This window comes from Temnothorax nylanderi, unplaced genomic scaffold, assembly GCF_030848795.1.
Source record: "Temnothorax nylanderi isolate EJ_2023f unplaced genomic scaffold, tnyl_v1.0 TNYL_tig0002_pilon, whole genome shotgun sequence".
Classification (NCBI taxonomy): domain Eukaryota; kingdom Metazoa; phylum Arthropoda; class Insecta; order Hymenoptera; family Formicidae; genus Temnothorax; species Temnothorax nylanderi.
Window position 1 is genome coordinate 3,020,024 of NW_027249064.1, and position 27,622 is coordinate 3,047,645.

At 39.2% G+C, this 27,622-nt stretch overlaps 1 protein-coding gene across 4 annotated transcripts in view; it reads right to left on the bottom strand.

The window, feature by feature from the left end:
• The window catches only part of LOC139769436 (uncharacterized), a 126,252-nt gene that overhangs the window by 38,626 nt on the left and 60,004 nt on the right, over window positions 1-27,622 (bottom strand). For 3 of the 4 annotated variants that reach the window (XM_071700488.1, XM_071700509.1, XM_071700499.1), the window contains one exon: window positions 5,442-5,562. The exons of the other annotated variant lie outside the window; for it this stretch is intronic. The gene's annotated coding sequence lies outside the window, so the exon portion shown is untranslated. The remainder of the gene's footprint in view (window positions 1-5,441; window positions 5,563-27,622) is intronic. 4 annotated transcript variants of the gene reach the window in all.

Genomic DNA, 27,622 nt, shown 5'->3' on the forward strand with positions numbered 1-27,622 from the left:
TATCTTATTTTCTTCTGAAGCGTAATCGTAATGTTTACGAAAAATAATTAATCGGTTAATTAGTTCCTATTTCCAATTTTCCGTAGAAATATTCTACAATGAAACTTCTGTCGATAGAGAAACATGTATACTTAAGAGAACGTTTTAAGAAAATAATAAATATTTTTTGGTCATGCAATGATCCATTAAAACGATTAGACTTTAGATTTTTCTAAATATTTCTTCATTGTGACACTTTATTAGAACAATTGCGGTTTCGGGTTTCCTTATACGTTTCTTCATTAGAACAGTTCGTTAAATCACTGCTTCTAGATTGCTTTAAATCTTTTTCCATACGACAACATTCATTAGAATAATTAGAACTTCACATTTAAGGGTGTGAAAAAAACCCCTGAAAAACCTTCAGAGATTGAAAAAGTTCGTGTAGCTTCCAATCTCCGATATTTAAATATACCAATTTTAGCGAATCACCTCTGTGTCCGTTGGTCAACTCCTTTCTGCATCGATGATACCACCTCTGCGCGCGATCCGGTTCTATCGCAAACGATACACATACCTATACGCACGGGGCTCTCGTTGCGCGACCGCCGGCCGGAAAAAAGTGCTCAAATAGAGAAGCGCCGAGCAAAAACGGAGGAGAGACAAAAATCGAGACTGCCGACCAAACCAGCGCGGCGAGCAGCACCGCGCGCGAGCATAGTACCCGTCGATCGCCGCTATACGTATGAACGGGGTGGCGAAGGGATGTGGCAACATACATCGCGCGGTCTCCTCCTTTTTGGGCGACGCACTCGAAAACGCAATGTTCCTCGCTCCGGCGAGTTTTCCGCCTCGTTCGTTTGCCTGGCAACGATGTGAATAATGCCACGGAATGAAAAGCTCGCTATCCGCCGCGCTAGGACGCGGCCGGCCACCTTCATCTTCGTTTCTTCCTATATGCTTCGATCGATCTTTCATCGTCTCTCACTCTTTCTCGCTCTCGCTATTCACTCTCCGATTCTTCTGGCATCCCGTTTCCACTCCTCGTTTTGATTCTCTCGAGTAACGGCGGCGACGGCGGAATCGAACGAGAGGAAAAGAAGGCCCTCCTTTCTCGTCTAGACCCAGTAATCCACCCAGTCATTATCTAAAACGTTCCGAGCGGAGCTACTAAATGCCATCGGTATCTTTCTCGGTGGCCTCCGTCTCCTCTGCTTCGCCTCCTTTGCCACTGCCCGCCGTTTCATCTCGGTATGCCTTCCGAGATCGCACAAATGGTCTTTTCAGCTTCGTATAGTTGTAGAGAAGTGTGGGTGGAAAGATGTAGTTTCTCGCGCGCGCGCGCGCGTATCGCCGCGTGATATTTGCTTGTTCCCAGGGACAAAGTGATGCGCGCGAAAATGATCACGCGAAACAACATAGAAGGCTGACGGTGAAACTGCTTTTAATTTCACGTATACTGTAACGTCGCAGACATTTTCTTCGTATAAAAAGGGGCTGAGATAATATTCTAACGACTTTCGCGTAAATTTGTATCGAAAGCGAACTTATTAAACGTGTACCAGAAGCATAAAATATTAATCGAATAATAATTTTATATTATTATACAAAGAAAGATATTTGTGAAAAATGATTGCATATGATAACGAAACTTTAATTCTGAGCAATTATAGTCAAATCAAAGCTACATCCTTATTGCGGATATTTAATAAGACGTGCAGGAATGCACGAGGAATCGTTAACTGTATTTCTAATTTCCTTATCATTTTTATGCACATTCACGTCTTGTTATCGCTACGGAGCCAAGGTCTAAAGTGGCCCGCCGATCCATTAGCATAAGGTACAGCGTCATTTCTTTATTAGAGCCTACAAATCGGTAACGTTATCCAAATTTGACCACAACGGTTGAGGCTTAATGATAGCCGAGGATAATGGCATGCGCAGTCGGGGGACCGAGACGGACTAAAGGCACAGGGCCGAAGGAGCGAGAGAGACAGACGGGTGACACGAACGCGAAGTTTGATAGAGGGAATAGCTCTTGACGAGGACCGGCATTCCAGGTGCCTATTTCGGGAATGACTGGACCCGTTTTCGGGTGTCGTGTCCGCGCCTCCATTTCGCCCTTCTTGCCACCCTCCTCGCTTTGTCCATTGGAATCACGCCAGTTATCACGGTTAGTACGAGACACGCTCTTTCTCGATCTCCTCGCCGTCGGCGATACGTCGCTTCCTTCCCCTGACATGTTCGTTCGATACCGGCGCGGAGCGGCGTCCCGGCATTCGCCTGGACACTCCCGGCGAAATGCCCGAGGTTTTTAATCTCGAGATTCCCGAGTCCAAAATCACTGTTCCTTCATTCAAAAACGTGACGGTAATTTGGATGCGTGTACGTTTCGGCTTCATTTCTTACGTTCCATTATTCGATATCTTTAAAAGACTAAAAGTTATTTTCAAATGAAATAGCGTTTGAGTTTTTCAGAATTTTAACGACACCTCTTCGTTCCATGAACACTTATATCGAATTGAGTAATTTTCTTGTCTTAATCGCGGCTATAATGACGAGGAAACCAGCGTTTCTTATTTCGTTGCAATAACGAAGATAAGTTTCTTTAGTCTTCTTGTCTTTGACGTCAGATAAAGAAATATAAGAAAGGTGAATCTCCAAGAGTTTATATAGAATATTTCAAAATTACGACTATTCCTTTAAATTCTGGATTATTTATCCAATTAAGAATTGTTTTATTTTTTTTTGCTTAATAAAGCTTTGTTTGATGCTTTATTCTTATCACTGCTCTTTCAAATTCAGTATTAAATATCACTAATTAATTATATCAAGTTAAAAGTTCTATTAAAGTGAGATCTATTGTAGTTAAATATCCTAGCTTAATTTTATAATATATGGTTTTGTTGCATAATTATACATAATTTGAATATCCGTATTCAAACCGGTATTTAAGAATTAACAACTTCGAGATAACAGTCTGTCATGTATGACTTAAAAGCACCAGACATATAAGATGTTTAATTAAGGCATGCGAGATTAGTAAAACAATTATAATAAGAAGCAACGTTGATTCTGAACTGGAGACAGATTCGAGGCCCTACTTATGAGTAACGAACAATGGATATTTTTGACAAAAACTGGACTATAAGCGAGCAACACACGAGTAAACGTTCAGCAGTCAATACAGTTTCTGTTTGAAAAATGGATTTTCCCGTTTGAAGCTGACCCGAAGGAAGGTTTGTTTGTTCGAAAGAGTCTTGAGCTGAATACTCGTCTACCAAATAGTCCAGCCCTCAGCACGTACCATAAATTTTCCGTTTTCGGTACAATAGGATCTATATGACTCCACTAAAAAGAAAAAAGATGATTTTATCTTTTTTTACGTCTCGCTATTCGTCACGGCAACGTTTTTCGACGCAATAGGGTTCGAGAGATTTCGCCGAGGGTTAAGAATCGTGAAATTAGGCACTAGCGGACATCCATACCCATATACGGCACGTACGGCATCAAAATTCCGCCGGCATGCAATATCATAGCGGTCGCGGCATCCAGCATGATAAAAACCTCGTCTCGACCAAAGAGGCAAAGGATCAAGGAGAGGGCGCAACAACGAACGGAACGGGGTGTATGTGCGGCGGGAGATGCAGCGGCGGGCAGCCATCTTAATTACCTAATTTTTTCGACGGCGTTTTAAAGCCTCGAAGACAATTACTAACGTGTACGACGAACTCGTCGGGTCTGAAAATGCGGTTTTAAATTTTTGTCCCTTTATGAACGCGGGTCAGGAACCGTTCCTGGCTATTTTTTGGGGCTCTATTCACTTCTACAAGGGCCCAATAATAACCGGTCATGCCGGCAACTCGCCTCGCCGCGAAATAAAAAATCATATTGAAGTTAAATAAAAAAAAAATAATAATCAGGAAATACGAGTGGAAGTTTGAGCGATCGGTTATACCAGATTCGAGTAGGTCGAAATATACCGTGCACCCGAAAAATTTAGAATAATCGAAAATGATCTCGAGCATATCGATCACCTGAACGCAAATCGAATTTAATTTCGACGCGAAGATGATCGACCCAAAAATGTTGGATCTCTTCTCTCGAAAATTTCTGTTGCCGGCGCGGCGGCGCACCCCTAGTGATTAGAAACACATGCCATTAACAGCAGTTCGGATACCTGATAGTTTAGAACTTCCGGCGCAATTTCTTAGTAATGAATGCCTCCTCTTTAATCTTCTAGCCTCTTCGGCTCCAACGCCGCAATATATAACTTTACTTTTTTCCACAATTTTCTTAGAACGCGAGGCGCCGTTTATTTCGCAAAGCGCGCTGTCATTCGAATTTTTATTTCTCCCGGAATGTCCGTAAGATAGACTATCCCAAATTTCCGTCTGGCGTATATAAAAATTCACGCGTAGTAGTCAGTAGTAGTTGGAATGTCGATTCTGCCTCGACACATCGACGTATTCGTTCGATAACATTCATGCCGCCTCTCCATTTATTCTTTCTTTTTTCCTCTTTCCGTCTCTTTTGCCCTTTCATGTCGACTACTATTCTGTTTCGATGAAAAGCTCGGCCAGTTCGGGCATAAGCGACGGCGAGTATTCAGAAGTGTATTGCAAAAATTGTGCCGATAGAGAGGCAAATCGCGTTCGAACAAGTGGCTTGAAAAATTTAACTTTGGCTGGCGCATTTCGATGTCGAAACAAAAGTCGTCTCGGTCGCCGCAATTTTCAAACGTGCATTTATCCACGGCCTTAAATACGGGATCGCGCGTTTGTATTACGTGGAAAAAAAAATAAAAGGGTAATAGCACTCCGTTCGTGAAAAGGAGAACAAATAATTGTTCTTTCTCAAACACATTCCTCTACAATGCGAATGTACAATTAAGATTAATTGGTTCGTGTGCAGCGTACCGTGATAGATGATAGACACCGAAGTAATGTCTCGAGTACCATCTCACCGCAACGGTATATTACAACTCGCGCTATTATGTATAAACTGCAGAATGTTTGGAGAGTTAGATAGCGGGGAAAGAGTATAAATCATAATTATGAGCTTCGCGCGCATAGCAATATAAGTAAAACCGCCCATCAAAATTATGCCGCGACTATCAAGACAACAGAAATCAGACGAAAGATGCTGTTTAGACTCTCGTGCTACTTGGAGTAGTCAGATACTCTGGATACTCTGGATAATCCTATTTCAGTTCTCTCTCTTGAAACACGCCATATTCTACATCCACTGTCAATGCGGAAAACTAACATCGAACGCGCCAGGTAAAGGGGAACAATAACAGAAAAGAGGAAAATAGAATTCCATGAGAGAAATTTTCTCTCTCCATGGAAGTGGCACGGAACGAAAACACTTTTGGAAAACGATCATCAAAAGATCGGCGTAGAATCTGCGAATACGGCAAGAGAGAGGGGGGGGGAGGACCTGGTATACTTGGTACTCACGTTACTTTCGGGCCGGCGATTACGCTTATTGCAGTCGTCTAATAACGGAGGATTGTTTTCTGCAAAAGACGAGGCGAGGCGAAGCGAGCCGTTGTTCTCGAATTATTCCGCGCCTTTGGACCTGCAACGGGAAGCATAAAACGAAATTAATGTCGTAATAATCGCGCCGCCGCATAACGTAAGTCAGCAAAGCCGCGCCCTTGAGACGCGGTTAATTCCGCAATAATTGTACTACACGGCGAATTATCGCGATTGTATTACAGGTTTCGCGATACACGCGCGTGGACAGCTTCTGAGTGTAACAGCGGAAACGGAACCGCGGAGCACAGTCTTGTGTTGTGCAGAGTGATTCGGGAGATAACAGTAGTGCTTCTAAGACATATTTAGAAGATAAAAATAAAAGAGTTTCTTATAAACGTATCGCCGATACACTCAATTTGGCAATATTATAATAATCTGGATAAAAATAAGTAAAAAGAAAAGAAGAAAGAATTATATAGATATATACATATATATGTGTATTTATAGAAAACTTCTTGACTTATTTATATTGAATTTTAAACTTCGTGCAAAGAATATCACTGTTTCCTTTTAAATCACTCCGAGTAAAAATACATAATGCGCCATGTCAGCTTTACAACAATTCTTTCAGATAATCACGCCAAAACTCGTTACCCGTGCGAAAAAACGCCACACGCAAATGCTTCATCAGTCGACATTCTCATCGCCCATTTAGCGTTAAATGCGGCAGCCCGACTCATCTTGTACTGTACGCTGAATGCGATCCTCCTGATAGACAAGCGGAACTCGTGTGAGCTCGGCTTATCTTTAGCAAAGATCACGAAAAAAACGGTTGCGCATTCACCGGCACAAGTAAATTTCTTTCGTCGACTTCCGAAAAAATTGCGCCCATGTCTGCGATCGTATCGCACATGGCTTAAGACATACGAAGCATATATATGTATATATTTCGGACGTATACATATAAGGTGTCTCAGCCAGCATCACCGAGTGTATTTTTTACTACAACTTTTATGATCAGTTTGGAGCTATAGTTGAAAATTAATTTTCTTAATGACAATGCCGAAAAACAGCATTGTTTCGCATTTTTTTTATTTGTAACCTTATATATTATTATAATATACTAAAAATTTCAGATTATAATTCTATTAATTTTAAATTAATATTACTTAAAGAATACGATTTTTTTCGTCTTAAGATATCCCGTATAAGAAAAGATTAAGAAAATATATAATGTAAGATCGCGTAAATAGAGATAAATTTAGTTAACGTTAAAGGTTAAAAAGGTATTTAAAAATTGTTTCTATCCGTCATAAATATTGCAAATATCACGTCGTCACATTTAGCCGAGTTAACTCCACTCTCTCCGGTCATAATAATTTAAAAGAACGAGTTAAGAGACGATTGTTTCTCTGTGTTGTTCAATGACTTGTCGTGAGTTATAATGGCTCGCTATAAAAACCGATGAGTATCATTTATGATACTCGAAGACCCTAGAAGCACACACATTTGTCCGCTCGGCAGGATGTACCACGTTCGTTTTCGAGACGACGACGAATCGCCACAGACAGCATCGTCGACAGCATCGTTGTTTCTACCTACCGTCTCTCGTTTAAACGAAACACGTCCGCTCCGATACCAAACCCACCGAGCAAAGGCGAGGAAATATTCGCTCTCCGCACGTCGTTGTGAAAGCAAAAAGAGATCAGCGGAAGGAAAACAAAATCGCACAGAGAGAAGGTCCATAAAGGAAGAGAACACAAAGGAGAGAGAGAAAGAGAGAGAGACAAAAAGGGGGGAAGGGGAAGTAAAGACACGAAGAGAGAGAGAGAGAGAGAGAGAGAGAGAGAGAGAGAGAGAGAGAGAGAGAGAGAGAGAGAGAGAGAGAGAGAGAGAGAGAGAGAGAGAGAGAGAGAGAGAGAGAGAGAGAGAGAGAGACAAAGAGCGAAAAACGGAGGGAAAGAGTGAAAGCGAGATAACGAGCAAGTGGGAGAAGAAATGGAAACAAAAGGCGAAAGGGAATGAAGGGGAAGAGCGGAAGAAAGGAGGACGGTAGAAGGGAGATGAGGAGGGCTGCGGGCGAATGACGTTGATGAAATGCTTCTCAGCGGCGAACATGTAACGCGACCTCGGCGGATCGAGATAAACGCATTCGCGAGTCGGATTCCTGCACCATCCCCTTTCCCCTATTATCTTCCCACCTCCTATCGTTCCCCCTGACGCCCTGCACCCACCATCTCGCCGAATAGCACTGCATTCGCACGACGGCTCTTCCTTTAATCCATTCGAGCTTTATCTCATTGACGAGATAGTTGGCTCGCCGAGATACATCCGAATCCACCGGTATGTACACTCTCTCCGGTCGGCGCGCCTACGATCGTTTTAATCAGTGGTTCGGATCGACTCGATTGAAATCGGCCCAAGCGCGATTGAGGCCGGCGTTCGCCACTACGCTCTACTTTACGTAAAACTGAAATCGATACCGTTCGGTTTGCTCACCGCAAAGCTCGTGGCGGGATTTCGCGCCGAGTGAAACGTGCGAAGCACCGGAAAGTCATGGCGCCATACAGAAACGGAAGTTAGCGTAGAGGAAAATCGACGGATCTAAAGAGACACCGGAAGCTGCAAGATCATAATCTTGAAAATTATAACGCTCTCCGACCAATCTTTGTCCTGATATAGCAAAATATTACACAAAGTTATTTTTTGTAAATCCACGAATCCATAATATATCCCAAGTGTGTGCATATAAAGTACGAACAGGAATTAATTATATATGCACTCTTTTTCATCTTAAAGATTATTTAAAAGCACAAAAAGTGGTATTGTATTTCTGCATTTAATTACGCTCTAGTTTGTTTTCTACGCGCGTGACGAGATCGACGAAGCGCAGAATTTTGAATTCGTCGACACCGAGAACAGCGAAGCGAATCGATAAGAAGCATACATGAAAAAGGTATTGCTGATTTCTCGGCGTTATACTGTACGCATACTAATACGTTCATTCTTATTTATAAGCTACGACATAGGTAACGCGGTGAGCCTACGTAATATAGAGATTCCCGCCTAAGACGACGGTGGTCTTGCTTCGGCGTTTCAAACCATCGCGTTACGAGAGGGAAGGGAAGGGAGGAAGGGGAGAGAAGTGCAATAGGAAAGCGCCGACTTTCGAAGGAAGGAATTAAGCAACTCGATGTAAAGGAGACGGCGGCGCTAGCTTCCGCGTGTTCCTCGGGCTTATCGCCGAAAGTTCTACCCGCGAGCTCGTTTTCTCCTCCTGAGATTTGCTTAATGAGAAAAGTGAATAGAACCGTAACTGCGGCTGTGCGCGCTACCGAAAGTAGCAAACGAGCCCTGCTACCGCCTCTCTAACCGTCGTCGGGCGAGCATCTTCGAACCGGGTGTATTCCCCGTCGAAGTTACGATCGCTCCGCTTTTTCCCCCCCCGTAGAAAAACCATCCCCCTACGGGCGACCCTGCACCGCCGCGCTCTTTTTCCACGATCTTGCCTCGAACGGTCGAGTCCGTACGAGCTTACACTGATAACGGCCCCATGCTCCCCGAGGATTTCTCGCAGAGGTTTATTCGACAGTCCGTGCCTCACACATGTCACGTATGTGTGAGCGTGCGAGTATACATATTACGCTTTTTAGAATCTTACCGAACGGACAAGTTTGTACGGGAAACCTTGTGCTGACATTCTTATCGCATGGATTTTTCCTTTTCTCTGCTATATAGGTTCGTCAAAGAGCGCCGGAATATAGAGCATTAATTGTTTAGTAAAGTGATAAAGAAACAAGTTCAAAGTTTATATAATTTCATAGGCCAGGTTCTGCAATCAGAATTTAGTACAGAAAGAATGTCTGTTTCTTTCCTTTTTTTTCCATCATAATCGCGAATGATATTTATCTGAGTTATATTTTTGTGTAACTTTCATTTATCTCCATTGATATAAATTTATCTCCTATTCAAAGAAATATTCTTACATATTTATACAAATTCTAAAATACATATCATATCCTAAAATACCGATAGAAAATATAATCTACAATTTTAGCAATAATTATATTAGCAATAAACGATTTATTAGTGATCTTAATTGTAGATTATATTTTCTATTATTATTGCTAATAAACGATTTATTAGGACTAAATCATTTATTCAACTATGTATATTAATACAGTAAAAACGAGATAAGAAAAGACAGAAATTTGCCGAAAATAATTTGATATTTGTGAATAATAAAAGCGCGATTTGATTATATCGATTTCTTAATTTAATCGCATGTAACATTTTAATTAGGTAGACGTAATAAAAACATGATTTGTTTACATTGCTGAAACATATACATGCTCTCCATTATTCAGGGCAATTGAGGGTGGGGATTGGCTTGGATAATCGAGAAACGCAATCCAAAGCACATACCGGTACTTTATTGAGGCACAAACAAACATTACTGTATAACTGTAATTTATTCGTGATATGCATAAATACACGCCCAGCGATGCTTACGAGTGGACGTTTAATACGTTCACGTAAATAATTTGCGATTTTCGTTTACCTCTGGGACTCGGTAATGAATCATTTTGTCCGAGCACGTTATTTCTCATCTTCGTTATTAGTCATTAGCAATTTACGATAACACACGGATAATCTGGAAATAGGATAATACCAAATATGGGTAATCCAGAGCACGCTGCACATGTATTTCTGATATGACGCTATTTTAAACTATTCTTGTTGTCTTACCTTCATATCAAGAAGCCTGAGTTGCTTAATCAATTAAAAAAGTTTATTATTTATTTTAATAGTTTCGTATTAAGCATTTTCAATGTATCTTGATATTACCAGTCAGGTAAATTTATAAAAATTCGTTTAGCATCCGGAAGAAATCCGGATAATAGAGTTAGCTAAACTAAACTTCCGCGATTTAAAAGAGTTAACGCATTCGTTTGACTGATATATTGCCAGGGACAGGAGACCTCACATAAAATGTAACATGCATTTTTAGGTTCTTAAAAATTGGGGGCTTGTATTTTTTTGTATTTTAGAGCTCGTTTTTTTTAACACAGGTAGACTAGCGGTACTCGACTTCCAAGGAAAAGGGTTTTAGGTATCTTCTTTTTCCTTTTTGATAAAATTTTAGTCGTCAAAATTATCAATAGAACCTTCAAAATAATTTTCCTCGCATAGAAACATCTGCCAATGATCTCATTTGTACATCTTTTTAGTAGTCAGAATATTACCAACAACTCTAAAACTATACATATATATTAGTTTCAATTTCAAACTTAATAAAGATTGAAAAGATTGAAAATTTACGTCCATAATAAATGCACAATTCTCTAGTGACAGTAATTTCCCATTAAACGTGATTTTATCAAATATGAATGCAGATATAATATTAATATATGAATATCCTCCAATTCTTAGCAAAATGGTCTGACAATCATTCGTGGCAGCATATATGGATAATACAATGTTATTTCTTTGATTACGATTGATAACGATGATTGATTCTTTGATTATAAGAAATGATAATCTCTTTAATTGCCACAATCTACAAAAAATATATACTTATAGGAATGTATTTAATTAATTTAAATTTTTTTACTTTTAAATGCACAATTTTTCGTAGTATCTTGAGTATTTTCTAAATAAGTAATGACTGCTAAGGAATTTTAAGAGAATATTTAAAAAAGTTTTCTTTACTAATTTGAACACACCCAAAGAGGGGACTCCAGAACAGCCTCCCCATCCAGAAAGGAAAGAAGGGTCAGAAAGGCCAAAGAAGGCCCTTTACAGATGTGCAAAGCCGCGTGTTTTCAGTTTCGAACTTCATAAAAGAGACCACACGAAGTATCAAAAAGTCGCTTTACATATATGTAAAACTGCGCACTTAAAGGTTAAATTTTTGTAGTGTTTCTAATTTAATAAAAATTTTAAACAAACATTTATATCGAGGTTTCATCTATTTTTATTTTTCTTCTTCTTCTTAGCTTAGATTATCTTTCGCTTCTACTTTTCTTCAACTATTTACAGCACTATTCTTCGCAAAAGCGTGTATATATGAACGTGTGTGTGTGTTTGTATGTAGAGATATATGTGAGTGTCCATAATATGATGAGTTTCGGTCTGTGGGTTTGCTAAACCTAAATGACTGTGCAAGATCAGTCATCCCTGCGAGACTGATTTATTTGATCTCCAACTTTTTACGGTTATTCTAACGGCACGTGCCAAACTTCGACATTTTAATTCTTGTTGCCTAATTTCGCACCTATATACGCAGTTCTAATACGTTTATACACACATACACACACATGTATGTCGCCATTAAAAAGTTACGGTCACGACGAATTCTACAATAGCACACACATTACATGTATATTTTCTATTCATATCATGCTATTTCAATATTTCCATATAAGGCCGATAATTAAAATCGTTGAAAAAACGTACAGAACGTAAAAATGTTTCATGAATATTCTTTGTACATGTACGTTTCTATATGCACATACTATAATAGTATATTAATATTGTAATATAATATGTATATGTAATGGACAGTACTTTTAAAATAAAAATAAAAGCTTTTTACAAATGAACTTTTAGAAATAAAAACTATTACTAAAATTAAAAATTGTTTACAACTTTCATAAAAGGAATTTAATATTTTTTATTCAATTTAGTAATTAAATCTTTTAAATCCTGAATTCCTTTTTTAACATTGTATATAATAATCATTTTTATTCGAGTACAAAAAATGGTGGTTCTCGTTCAAACCATGCAAAAGTAAAAAAAGTAAATGTCAGAATTATTTTACAAGCTCCAAAAGTTATCTAAATCTTTTTATGACTGAATGAAGACGAGTTGAAAATGTGTAGCCTCCCATCACAGAAAGGGAACTGACGGGCAGAAATTGTCTAGTTTACGGGGTTTGGAAGGTCATAAATAGCTCGTAACTCTGATTTGCTTTTTTATTTCTGCTCGCCGAGAGGCCCAGCTGAATAAGGGTAAGGTTGTGAATGCGAATGGTGAATGTGGCAGAACCTTCCTCGCTTCATTACGGGCACCGTATAGTGTTGGCAGGTCGAATCGCGTAAGAGGAACATTAGGTTTCGCGCGGCTCGCTCCACGCACACAGAACGGTCGGAGAATAGTGCGGACTCGGTGATTCTGTCCGCCTAGTTTATCGATCGTCCGTCGAATAGGCAGAGAGAGAGAGAGAGAGAGAGAGAGAAAGAGAGCTTTGTACGAATACTGTATACGCGATTACAGATGTAACCTGCCTGTTTTCAGATACGCGCGTCCCCGTTGATAGCGCGCGACGTAACACCGGTGTAACGGCATCGGTATATCGTTGAATTATTTCACGCCTCGGGCTCCTGTCCCGTGAATTCTTAATTTCGTTGATAGATCCTAGCGTAGATGTATGTATCGATAACGAACCCCCCCGATTCGCAATTACTAATCTGATTCTAGCGCCGGCGCGCGCGAGACTGCGAACGACACGCGAGAAAGAAATAAAAATGTTTCGCGCTTCACGTACCCGCTGTACGCGTGTGCGGAAGATGAAAGATTCAGCACATTATGAGCGGTACACTTGGACTTTGTAGCACGCACTGCTTTGAATTACTGTAGCACTATACAACTACTTTTACCATTACGTGCGCATTTGTATGTTTCAGAGAATTAGAAATTGCGGGGTTGTAAAAAAAATGTTCGTGAGATGGAAAATTGTAAAGTGTGTGTGTGTGTGTGTGTGTGTGTGTGTGTGTGTGTGTGTGTGTGTGTGTGTGTGTCAGATATAATATATATTTTTTCAGTAATGTTAATAATATAGTTTTTATATATTCGACAATCATGTTCGTAAAAATAGAATAATGAAGTATAAGAACATGGTAAGAATAAAAATCATAAAATCTTAAAATTGATATAACTAACACACAACAAATTATGTTGATATATATATATAGATGCTTACAATTTTTCGCTCTATATGATTTTATTAGGCATTAATATTTTAGGTTCAAAAAGAATTCTTTTCTACAATATTGCATGTAAACAATATAAAGAACTTTTTAATCAATCATAGAAAAAAGAAAAATCCAAAATTTTTCGAATTTAAGAAATATTTGCAATTAGATTTCCATCGTACACAATATTTATAAAGAATACAATTATCTCGAAGGACATAAATGTCCAATAGTTTTTCCATAGTTTAGTTAATTAATCCTTTCTAACGTTTCTTCAGTCTAAAAACTTTTTAGAAACACCGTATACATGGACCGTTGCTAACTGTATGTAGCGGGTTACGTGTAACAGAATTTTCAGACAACCGCGTGGCGCAACTAAAACGCCAGCGACAGCTTTTAATTGAAGCTGGTTTTGTCAGGCGAGATATCGGAATTAATCGCGAAGGTTGTGCCGCGCTAACGAATGGACGGACGTCGTGTTAGATCACTCAACGGATAATGGATAAATCGATAAAATGCTCCCCATGGCGTTGACACGCTTTCCCTCTTTCGCGCTATATTCGCGGTGCTCCCTCCTAAACCGTGTCTGCAAATCACTAATGCAATTTGCAACTCGCGCAATGCTCTTACATTCCAACTTTAACACCTTTATAAAGTTGACGTTTTCTATTTTTAGAATTTCCTTGTAATTGATAGATCTTTCCCTCCTTCAAATGTTCTAGAATTCCCGGTAGATTGAAAAGGAGACTTGTAGCAATTAAATGTACAAAACAGCGAGTTCTAAAGTTTCTAAAGTTATGAAACATTCGTTTTTATTCGAGCAATACTATCCACGCACGCAAATATTATATACCTATAAAAAATAGAAAACTAAATCAAAATCAAAATCATTAACGTGTCGCAGTCTACCTGAATAAAGATGCTTCACGTATTTGTGAATATATTTTGTATAGTCTCTTTCTATGATTTGAAGTTTATCGATGCTATCTTCATCTCGCGCATATTCTTTTCAGAAAAACATTTTAGTTTTGTGGTATACTAATGCGATATCTCAACCTCGCTCTAACGATATGACGAAAGAGTTCATTACGTGTCGAAGATCGATTCATATGTATTTTCCTATAGTGCAATGGCGAGAATATTCCACGAGAAGTAATTAAGTCGAAACACAGCCGATCAGGGCGAACGGGATGATATCGGTGGTCGCATACGGGGAACGGAACGCTCGGGAGAAATGACGCAGGGGGGGGGAGATAGAGAGGGGCACAGGAAGGCAGATAGGAAATTGCTTCGAGCAGACACTCGCTCACAATACCATCGGGGCAACAGGGATGTATACGCGCGTGTGCGTGCGGGTGCAACGCACCGTAACCCCCGTTGTGCGCACCGGACCTATGCAGAAATTTTGTTACGTCATTATCGAGGGCAGCTGCGCGGTTTGGACATGGCGAGGAATATCGTAATCTACCGTGTGTTGCCAAGGAAAACAAAGATAGTATAACGTAATACTTGGGATTGTTATTGTTCAGATGGCCACGCAGCCACGCACCTCACCCATTTAACAATTCAAAATGAGCTTGCGGCTTTTCACATCCGAAATTTAAAATTGCACAGAAAATTTAGATAAGGTAATTATAACAATAATTATTAGTAAAATTAATACTAAAAACCGAAATTTTTTAAATAGTTGTTTAATAATAAAAGCAAAGCGCCCCATAAGTAATAAAATAATTATGATTTTAAAATCGCAAAGTTATAATTAAAAAATTACAATTCGGAAATAAGATATTTTGCAAAATTATTACTGATACTTGATATTAAGTCAAAATGTTGTCTCAATCAAGAGACACGGTAGTGTCTCGCGTCAAGTACAAGCGGAGCGAGACCGACCGTGACTCTTTTACGCGACGCGACGAGTTGCGAGTACTCGAGATGTTGAGATCTCATGTAACGAGTGAACGGATCAAGTTCTAAGTAGGCTTGATCGATAGCTTGGGTCATAAAATATACAGAAATATAAAAATAGAAAAAATATATAGATATATCTTATTAATAAGATAAGAAGAATTAATAACACGCAAAACAATTGTGGTAATTTCCAATGTGGGTGATGTGCGTGAAGTCCAAAATATAATTGCTTCTTTTAATCTTTACTGTAGTGAAAGAGCTAATTTCCACATCTCCCTTTGTACATATATCTACTTTTATATATGATATAACATATATAGTGCACATGCATATGGAGATGTATGCATGGATTAATGTCATAAAATAATGTTCCTCAAAGGAGAAATAACACTTGTTATAAGAAATGGTCCGACAGAACACAGATGGTTTTAATCTTTTTCACGACAAAAAAAGATCCAACCTCTGCACTGTCAGGGAAATCTAGTTTCACATGTAAAAAATCATGTCGGATATATCCCGGGATTAATTTTAAATAATTTTACAACAGTACATAACAGTACGAGATTTTGAATATCGATGATTGAAGAATTCCGAGCTTGTTTACTGTTTCTATACAACTATCGATCAGGTTTTCGTTCGCATTTTTCGCTGTGGAGTTGATTTATAAGTCCTGTTTTGTTTATCGTGATATTTGCGCTAAATCGAGTGAGCAAATTCCATTATTTAATTTTAGACCAACAGTAACGTTTAATATTCATTTAAAGCCGAATAATGCTGCATTAAGATTACATATTTCGAGAGCTAGTACACGATGTACGTTATACACGTGTAATAAATATGCTAACAACGTAAAATAATGAAATCCATTTATTCGCTTTTCTCCTCAACAGAAATGATTATAGTGTTAAATCAGATACTGTATCCACCTGTTGTTCTTGACATTTTGAAAATAACATAACGGATAATTTATTCGACATGAACGCTTTTTGTTGATAGCGGGATATTTTGTACTTATTATAACATATCAAATTTTATTATTACATTTTACAATATCAAATTTTAATTAAACAACTAGAATAATAAAAAACATTTTGTTACGATGGAGAAGATTATTGAATAATTACGTTACTTTAAATATATATTATTATATACATTTTTCTAGCAGTAATTAAATATTTGCTATCAATAAGCTTCTTACTTCTCTTATTAGTAATTAGCGATCTGTAATTAGTAATACTTTATTTTAATTAGTTATAATTTGCAGTCAGTTTTGCATTTAACGTGATTTGTTGGTCAGTTGTTAATAAAATAGGGGCAAATTGCACACCCCTCGTCAATTCTGCGGTCAACATTCGCATGTGCGACGCTGTCGTTGTCGTTGGTTCCACGAGAATTCGTGTCGCGGTACGGTAATAAAGTTTTCCGTCGTATTCAGAAGTGCTTCGAGCCCCCCCCCCCCCCCGAAGCTGCCATTATTCTTGCGCCAAGGTTCGCGTCATCCATCATACAGCGTTGGGGTGCATCGCAATGCTGCTGGTGCACCCACACGTGAACGCGCGCACGGACGTGCACCGGCACACCAGCGGCTAAGAACAAAGCCGGCGGCAAATGACAGCAGTAATTTTCGCAAACTGTTGTGGGACGCGCGGCTGAGGCATTCTCTCCAGGCAATGGCAGTGCGCGCATCGCGCGTCCGCTGCACTCTCTCCGCCGCGGCCGCGCTGCCGACTCTGCCGTGAATCCCATTCTATACCTGCGCACCAGAACGAAGTGCATTCGTTCGATTCCACGCTCGGCGAGAATCGCAATCGAACGGCGAATCGCGCGCTCGATTGACCGTGCAATTTTTCGAGCACGGCTCGAAATTGGATCGAGATTTTTAAAAGCATTATTAACCTTCAGTTAATGTTCGTCGTGGCGAACATTTGTAACGTTTGTACCGAAAAGGAGTTATAGAGGTGTACGCGCGCGGATATTTCCTCGCGAGTGAATTTCGCAAAAATATTCCAATATCACATCGCGAATGTTCATTAAGAGAATTTTTATGTCATTTTTAAGCTCAAACGGTCGGTTTAAACACTTCCTGAGGAATTTTTCGATATCATGAAGATTTGACGGGTAATATAGCACATGAAAGTCTCGCCGCGCGCGCGCGTCGTGTGTTGCATAAAATCTCCAATTCCCTTTGAATTCTATTCGAAATCGCCATGCGAAAACCGTCCGCTGCACTCAAACCGTTTCCACTACGCCTGGTTTAAGGCAGGCGAGATTGGATAGAGAGCCAACCCGTGAGAACGGCCGATTATGGCTTACGGATATCATTCTCTTTAATTTAAATGCAATTGTTCCGCGAAGTTTGTCGATATTTACGAAAATAGCACGATGCATCTGACTCGTATTCCCGTTCGATGCGCGAAGGATAAGCGAAAAAATGCCACAGTAAATGCAAGGAATACATAGAGAAGAAATTTTTCTATTTCAGGTTTCATGAGTTTTTAAAATTACAAGAAAGGTTAAATTCACTTTAAGATTTTCTGAATTATTTGTGGGTTTTGTTGATATCGGATCTTCTACATTCACTTGTGATAAATATTTAAATTCAATGTCACGGAGTTGCTAAATTGATTGAATTTTGTATCAGAAATTCGCACGTCACAAATAGATATTTAAAGTAAAGAACGATTGAATTATCGGTTTGTAGAAAGAGTATCATATGTGTCCGAGTTTATAAAATGCACTCTCTAAATCTGAATCAGTGAATAGTCACATCAGACTATTCACTGATTCAGATTTAGAGAGCACGCTTTTTTTAAATCATAATAACGAAACTGGTCTTTTATATATTGATTATTCTTAAAAGTTATTGAATTTTCTGCTACAAATTCCGCGTTAATTTCGCTTTTCTCAGTAGAAATTTAAATCAAACTACAGGATTATTTGTTATAAGACATTAATAAACTTTTAATGTCTTTTATTGTTAAGAAAATTGATATCTATTAAAATAAAACTTTTTATTACATAATTAAAGATTTACTAAAAAATGCATCCGTTGTTTCTATATTTGTATCTATACTAATGTTTAACAAACACAGATTGCGCTTCTCAGTATATATAGGAAAAAGAAGAAAAAGAGAAAGTAATTTCTCTATAGAACATACTACATCCGATACTAAGAATGATTGAAAGTTAATAGAGAATGAAGGAGAGTGTTAACTTAACGCAGTGAGCGAAAAAGATTAGTAGAAGTGATTGAAGTAGACTTTTCCGAAGACCACGTTTAATTTATACGATCTGTGGATCAGCCACGAGGATCTGGAAGGAAAACTGTCCCAACGAGCGCGGATACGGTCGAAAAATACGAGAACTAAAAAGAGCGCTATCTACGATCGCGTTCACATCGGCATTTCGTCGGCGTGTCTTCAAAATAAGTTATGTCTCTCACCTGTCTGTAATTATAGAATCGTCAAATAATTTATTTTTACATTTAAAGATACATTATTTAACAATGTAACAGACGTATAAACAGACGTTCTGAAACTGATACCTATATTGATTTTTGTATATAATACATTAAATTAAAGTAAAATTAATAATTAATTAGATTCTTATAATAAATATTCTTGTACAGTTATATTTAAATCTCAACTAAGTCTTTATAAATTAAAGTAATAAAATATAGTGGGCTTTATGTTATTTGTGAAAAATTTTTAATTTTAATAAGTCAAATGAGATCTATAACATAATTATTTTTATTGTTGGTTTATCTTCAAAATAATCTAATAATTATAAAAACCAAAAGTTTTAATAATTTTTTAACATCATAAAATAACAAAAATGTCATTGTCATTAGAATAAAAATTAAAAGTTTATAAATCTCCTAATAATTTAATACTATATAAGATTATCCGGGAAGTAAAATATATCTTTTCAATTATTTTTAATTATTTAATATTATTGGATATTTATGAAGAGAAACAACGAATGTCTTATTGTTAGACCATGTTTTAGCATAATTGAAAAGATTATTTCTAAAGATGAAGACTACACGTTATAAAACTATATCATGTGTTTTTCACACAAATTCTCTATTTAATTATAATTATAATTTAATTATAATTTAACGCATTAAATATTTTATCTGTATGACTAATTGATTCATACGCTAAAAACTGCACGTAAAGAACAATTTTGCTGAAATATCTAGAAATTTCACCAGACACAGATTTAAAAATAATTTTGTTGGACTTTCAAAATAATTATGTAGGACGCTCAAGCTGATTGTTGGAATGTCAAAACTTTTTGCAGCATTACCACGCTGCTTGAGCGCGTTCTACATAATTATTTTTATTCAACAAAATTACTTTCAGATCTGTACCTAGCTAAATTTTTAGATATTTCAGCATAACTGTTCTTTCCATATAGAAATTAAGCACGACGTAATAATTATAATAATTATATAGCTTATAAAGCTTTGTGTGGATTTGTAACATTATCTCTGCTCTTCAAAAATATAAATTTAAGATAATCTGAAAATGAGTTTCTCGATTTAGAAAACCGGAAGAAAAATGATATTTGAGGTTTGTAAAGCGTAAACAGGCCAGTTATCATTGCGGGCTTAATAAACACTCGACAGACTGTGAAGACTTAACACAAGTACGACTAATGACCTCCGCACAAGAGATCTCACTTACGGAAATTAAGTGCTTCCAGGTAGGGGAGTTCGCGGCCAATTGTAACAAGGAACAATTGTAACACTCGTGATAATTCGAGTCCTTAGCTCCTATACACCGTTGGCGTTGAGAGGAGCTACCTCAAACGACGATGTAAGGAGAAGATTAAATCTTTTTAATCCGATAAGGCTTTCCTACGGTGAGAATGTCTACATCAGCGATGTGTGTGTTATTTAGAGATTCCAGATAAATTTAAAGTCTCAGATATGGATTACATTTAAAGTTCTTTTCGAAGGCGTTTCGATAAATTAAAAAAGTCGAGGTTGCTTCAAAGAGCAGTAAACATATTTTTAAATTGTTATAACACTTTGAAAGAATAAAAGATAAAAAAGACTGTATTTCTTACGTTTCAAGGCAAATTAGCATCTCATGCATCTATGCATAAATTCGCTTTTGAATTTTTTTGACAAGCTGTTCAGGATTCTATTGAAATCGTTATACTTCGGGCGCATCTTTTACATTCTCGAAATCGATATTCCGCTTATTTAGAATCGTGAGAACGTTCAATCACAATGTCGAGGTGGACATACTAATTTTCGCGAATAACGCGCGTCCAGCTTCCACTTTCGACACGCAAAGCGATGAAAAGTTCAGCTGGCATCTCCCTGGCGCGACGTATGGACGTATCCTGCACGGAAGGAAGCACCTGGATGCACTCGCGTGCCGTCACGTAGTAGGTGCTTCCTCGCGCGCATTGGTATACAATACGGAGTAGCGGACAATAATGCCCAATTTTACACGGGGCAAGATTGACGACCGTATACGTCGCCCTCCTCGACGGACGAGCGGGCGGATGGGCGAACGGGCGAACGGGCGAACGGGCAAGACGAAATCCGCTTAGAAGTTTCAAAACCTGCCCCTGGGGCACGTGAGCGCGCCTACGTGTGTGAATAGGGGCACGGGGAAACGAGAAAGAGAGCGCGAGAGAGATGGGTATACCACGATACGATACGAATAAGAGAGAGAACTTATTTACTTTACGTCGCGCGCGCGCACACAGGTGAAAGCGCGCGCGTGCACGTGTAGCGTACAGGTACACTCGTCCTTCCTCGTACGGCTTCATCCATGCGTTAAATTCCTCCGGGGGTTTCGTCCGTCTTTCTCTCGCTCGTGAATCACCGCGGTCCTTCCTCTCGTCTTCCTCTTTTACCTTCCCCTTCCTCGACCCGTACTTGGCCGAAGAGAGACCGCCGCGCCAAACCCTGTGGCGTCTTTGGTCGCGGCAACTTCGATGGCGGTGCAACAACTTGGACGATCCTTGATACCTTCCCTCGACACAAGCCAAGTTTTAATTTCTTCGAGACTGCGCCACGGAGACACCCCCATCTCTTCTTCCCCCTCGCGCTTTTCGGGCTAGAATTACGGCAAGGAAGCGGACGATAGAACAACGCACGGTAGACATGGCAACAGCAATGAATTATTATTGTTGGGTGGACACACAACATTACCGTGAAAATCGCAGCGAGGTCTCCGCTATCGCGCGGCAGTTATAAGCGATAAATGGGCCGTCGGTTGGGGCGGGACGGTAGTGTAGGCCATATATTCACCTTCTCGAGAAAGAAAAGGGACCGTGAAAAAACGCTGCGTCTTTATCTCACGGAATCGGAGGATTGACTTTTTCAAGATTGTAGCGACGATAGGAATTTCTATTCTACATGTACATATATTTTATATAAGTTACATAATTTTATCCCTAAAAAATAACAGTGGACTAAGATGTATCACATTCGGTTCACGTATAATTATGCAAATGCAACTTGCCTTAGGTTTTGTAAAAAAAAACGTCCGTGTTTCCGAATCGAGCAGTTATTGATACGTTCTCCGCGACACAGGCTACGGTGATTTAAAGCCGTTATTAAGTTGACGAGTTCAACATCCGATGCTGCGGATGCGGAAGAGCGTATCTTTCCGACAATTGTCGCGATTCCATTGTTGCGAACAAACGATAAGGATCGTTTCTGCGCGTTCGCGCAACACCGAGATCCGAGAGCTTACAGGAGCTCACAATTTCTACCGGTTATACGACGGACCTGAAACGACGTGAGGAAAGCTGTTACGCGTCGACGGCGAAGCCACGTCGTTTCCACAAGAGGCACTCCTTTACTCACGTAGAGTTCGAACGCGGGACGATGCGATTGGAGATGTGCGCCCTCGGCATGCGGCCCCGTACTCGCGCGAGCGTGCACTTTGTAACGCATTCCTGTATATTTCGCTCCGAGCGTTTCGCGACGCGCGCGTCTTTGTCTCGCGCGCGACGTGCTGTACGCGAGCAAGTCAGCCGGAGTCTTTCGTCGGTGCACACGGACGAATGGCGAGTAGAGAAGTTTGTCCGATTTTCTCCAATAGATTGCAGTTAAACGTGCACAAAGGCCGGATAACGTGAATTTCCGATTTCCGAACCTAATTCTCTGCAATTCGATGCATATCGACGACAATATCGTGGCATGAATTTCCTTGCGGAAATGGTTATATTATACAAAATTATATCAATATATAAGATATATCTATATAAATTATTTACAAAAATAATTATATAAAATTATTATCTCTACGCTTGCCCGTACAAGTGTCTTCCGCTCGATTACAAAATCCGGAATATGATAATGAAAAATATTCGAATTAATATAGAAAGTATAAATCCGTTTTATTATTACACGCTTGCCGTAATACGCAAACGCGTCATATCACGTTAATTAATTCATATAAAATAGTTAAATACTTGCCGAGTTAAATCGTCCTTTACTGTAAATACGTTATATTTTCATTGTCACGTTTTCAAACCATTCTGTTTTGAGGTAAAAACGTTTGCCCAAAGAACCGTATTTAATCATTGTTTAATCGCACGGACATGCAATTTTTTAATAATACTTTTTTACATTAAATACAGATTTAATTGAAATTCTACCGGATGTAAGCGCCAGTGATAAAGTTAATTGAAGATACAGTTTAGAATACGATCTGCGAATTATTCAAGGCCCGATAGACGGGGTTTTAATTAGAGAAAGATATCCGCGGTTAATGTTATGCTATCTTAAATATCGCCAGACACGAACGTAAGAGGATTTGGTGCTTAACGTTTTATAAGAGATGATTATACTAAATAATATTCTTCAACTCAAGGAGATTCTGTGTCAGTGACTAACACAACGATTATTATAAAGCGGTCGTACAATCGGCTTCTCTTTAAAACGCTATTGACTATTCGCCACTGTCGGTTTTTCGGGCTTTAACGTGCGCATTTAATTTACTGCTCATCCGCCGTGCGTTACGCTGCATCTATACAAGTAAATAAAACTAGACAAGTGAAAAGAGAATGAAAAGAGAGAGAGAGAGAGAGAGAGAGAGAGAGAGAGAGAGAGAGAGAGAGAGAGAGAGAGAGAGAGAGAGAGAGAGAGAGAGAGAGAGAGAGAGAGAAAGAGAGAGAAGGTAGGACCACCGAGACGCCTAACTTCCTCAAAAAGGCTCCGACGCAATTTAATTAAAAAAGTGTATTTTCCAGGTTGCTTTTTCCCCGCCGGCTTTGATCATGCGCGCTGAAACTCTTTATACATTTTATCCTGACGAAAAAACAAGCGTCGGCACGAGACGACCGGCTACAGTTTTTCGTGGAGTAGCGCGATGCGCCCGTCCGTTCGTCAGCTCGCTTGTTCGCGAAGCCGCGGGGAAAAAAAAAAGCTTGTTTATTCGCACATATATATACATATATATCTATGAATGTTTCATGCAATATTCTTCCGCATACGTAACAAGGCTGTATGATAATGCGCGGTCGAGCAGCGGGGCTTATCGCTCTTTGGATAAATTATGCGTCGCTCTTAACTGCTCATAGAGAAGAACTTTTCGTTCATCGATCGCGCGTGATGCATAAAAGCGTAGGGAGAAAAAAAGAGCGGATGCTGTGAAGATGCAAAAGTTTCTCCTCTCAGATTGTTCCACAATTTCGTACAGACTTTCTTTTGACGAAGAGCGAGGAAGTCAAGAAAATACTTGGCGACCTACCCTGCAGTCTACCTAAAAGGGAAGATGACTTTCTTCACGCAGTTCCAACAGCGACGTTAATTTAGATCTTAAGTGGAACGATCCTTTAACTCATCAATAACTGTCCGTCTTAAAAAGGAATAAATACGTTTAAAACTTTTGTAAAAACGTATGTTCGCGTAATAGGAGCAAATAAACTATATCTTTTAATGCAACCAAAGAAAGAATTTAATAGCTAGAATTAGTAATAAAAAATTTAACAATAAAAAAGAATAAAAAATAAGAAAAATTTCAATAGTACTGCGTGGAATAGTACTGAATGGAAGAAAAATTTCCCGAGTTTTTCCGTTCCTAGTTTTCCAGAAGACTGATAAGCATGTTACGGAGAAATATCTTACTCCTTTACGTCAAAGGGAACGAACATTATCCGAATAATCGCCGTAGAGAAGACTCGCGGTTGAACATTCGATCGAAGACGCAATGGCAGATAGAGGTCTCGATTTATGGCACGGCAAATTATTCCCCCGATTACCGGTATCGGTAACCCCGCTACTGTTGATGATTAGTCGACGACGGATGATCTCGATAATTGCAGCGGAACGCTTTGATACACGCAAGGAGATCGCGCTTCCATTTACGGTGGAGAACGCGACTCGTTAGCGTCCGTCGAGGCGAGATCGTAGAGTCAAGCGTCGTGCACAAATGATAATTAGTCGTACAAAGCTATAGAAAGAGAGATAGAGAGATAGCGAGAGAGAAGAGAGAGACTGAATTCTCTGTTGTGTTGTACGGGCGTCATAATAATTACAGTGCTCGCGCAACAACCGCGCGAGACGATGCCGGGGACCGGAAAAGAAGAGTTCGTCTTCCGAATTGACACGCTCCTTTTTGAGATCCGTCACGGTTCTTTGTGCGCGCTCTAAAGGAACTATACAGGGTGTCCCGGTAAATTCTGCCCGTAAAAGCCGGTTAAGCGGTGCGAGGTACAATCGTTTTCTCTTTTCTTATGGAAGTTACGATTTCAGGGAGATTTCCTAAGCAAATAGGCAAAAAGAAGTTGCGACAGCGCCTTTTCTATTTTATAAATGATCTGCTTATAGCTTTATTACATGCTTATCTTTTTCTCTTAGTCATGTTGAATTCTAATGGAATATTATGTAAAGAATAAAACACAATTTTCTGTTTAATTTCTCGGAAGAAGCTTTATTCTTCATTTTATTTTAAACTATGTTTTATTAAAAATGTAATCCAAAATATAATTATTATGATATTAGAAATTAAAATATTGTGAAGAAAAATATATTATTTTTGCTAAGGAAATAATTAATTCTAAAGAAAAACATTAATTCTAAAAAAAGCTATCATTAAAAATTTTCAATGGCGAAAGATATCTTATATATACTGTTACAATTTAAAGATGCATTTATAATATTTTGAAAAGTTCTGAACAGGAAGTTACGAAAGAAAGAAAGACTAGTCGGTAAGTATATCGGGCTTTTAACTCAAGCGGACGCGAAGGTTGTGATTTTACGTCTCAAGCGCGGACATAAAATCACAAACCTTCACGCTTTGGTCGATACTAAAAACGAAAAGCCTACAGGCGATAGGCCATGGTATGCTATCCGGCAGGTGGATATCGACTCGAGGAAGTACGACGAGAAGGAGGAGACGCAAGCGAGAAAGATCTCGATTATTCAGCATTGAGATTTGCAATCGACGTTCTCTCCCTTCTGCCGCTCATTACGAATGCTGTACCATCCGCGCGGGAGCGCACAAATCTGCGGAGAATATCTCCTCTGATTCTTCTGTTCCGTAAAGCGTGGGTCGATGGAGGAAAGAACGATGGATCAGCGGGAATGAAAGTATCGTGGAATCTCGTCGGCTCCTCACCAATTAACCCGCTAGTACAGACAACGCGGAGGATGATATCGATATTTTACTCATTATTGGTACATTACGGAAGAGATAGATAAGGTACTCAAGTTGAGGAAGATGTATCGATAACGCAGGTAATAAAAAAATTTTTTTTTTATAATTCTACCGATCACGTCATGATTAATAAATAGAAAATTTCAATATATTATTATTACTCTTCAAATATAATATGATAATGTAATGCAAGGATTTCCTTAGTAATTGTAAAAGTGCAAAACGTATAATGATGATTTAGAAAATCTATGAACTGGTTCAGAATATTTTTATCCAATTATTCAATTTCACGCAAGTTCTTTGTTAAAATACTTAATTGCCTTGCCTAATTGCCTTTCTCGTTTACAGATGTTGAACGCTGTGTGAGATTTTCTGATCGGTTTAACCTCTGAGTTATATGATCCAATGCATCAAAAATACAGCAGCGGATTTAACGACTGTTGAATTCATCGGTTTGGGAAATACTGGGAACGATCCGGCTTTTCAGCGAGCCTGTCTCTGCGGAACATCGAGACAAATACGTCCGTTATTGCATTTGAAGAGAGACAAGTCGATAATCAAATACGTGGATGGAATCGAAGACAGAAAGAGGGAAACGAAATACGTTTGTTTTCTCGTATAAAAATTCATACTATCGATGCGTAAACATATAACAGATATTCCGCAGCATTTACAATGCAATACGACAGTAAATCGTGTTAGTAAACGTTGGATTTTCCTTTCCTAGTAACGTGCCAAAAATATTTTGGCACTGCTGACAACAATGCTTTAACGCAAACCTTATTTTACGTTTGCTTTGTTTAGACACGTCGCGGAGTTTGATTATTGTGTGTGTTATATCACTCTGACCACTGTTTTTTAAACTTTACCGTTTTTTAAACTTTATTATTGAAACACTGTACTTCTAGCTAGTATCACAGATAAATGTTTTTCAAATTTATGTTTATTACAAATAAATTTCCTACAAATAATATTCTTTTCTCTTTACTCGCTCCATTTTCCCGCTAAATAATTCCAAATGAAAACAAAGCGCAGGATATCACTAGACAACGAGACAGAGAATACTTCTGTTCCCGTAGCACACAAAGAGAGGGCACGAAACTCGCGCCGGCGCGAACAGGCGGTGGGATACGAATTACCGGGCTCGTCATTAGCACGCACATCCGTAAGTAACGCGGGGAGTTTGCGAACGGCTTATAAGAAGCTGAAAAGTGCTCTCGACAAAGTATCGTTCGAGAAGTCCGCAAGAAGAGGAGGAAGGAGCAGCCGATCGTCATAGGTACGTCTCACCGCCCCGCCGTAGTTATATCGGTAGCACGACGACGCGACGCGACGCGATGCGATGCGAGACGAGACGCCTTTTTGCTCGCTGGCGATTTTGCATACTTAAAAAGTTTGAACTTCGCTTTATAACAAGCTTAGGACCTGCGCACGGTTAACGAGGAATGATTTACCGCCTTCCTCGCCATATGGCACGTACGGGATCGCGCGCATACATCGCGTCCACGCGATGTGTATACATAACCGACGCGGGAGAGGGCAGCGACTGAATAAATCACTGCCGAGCCGACCGGCACACGGCCTAATATAATCGCGCCTAATAAAGTTGGCAGCCACTAAATTTCCTTAATTCGACCTC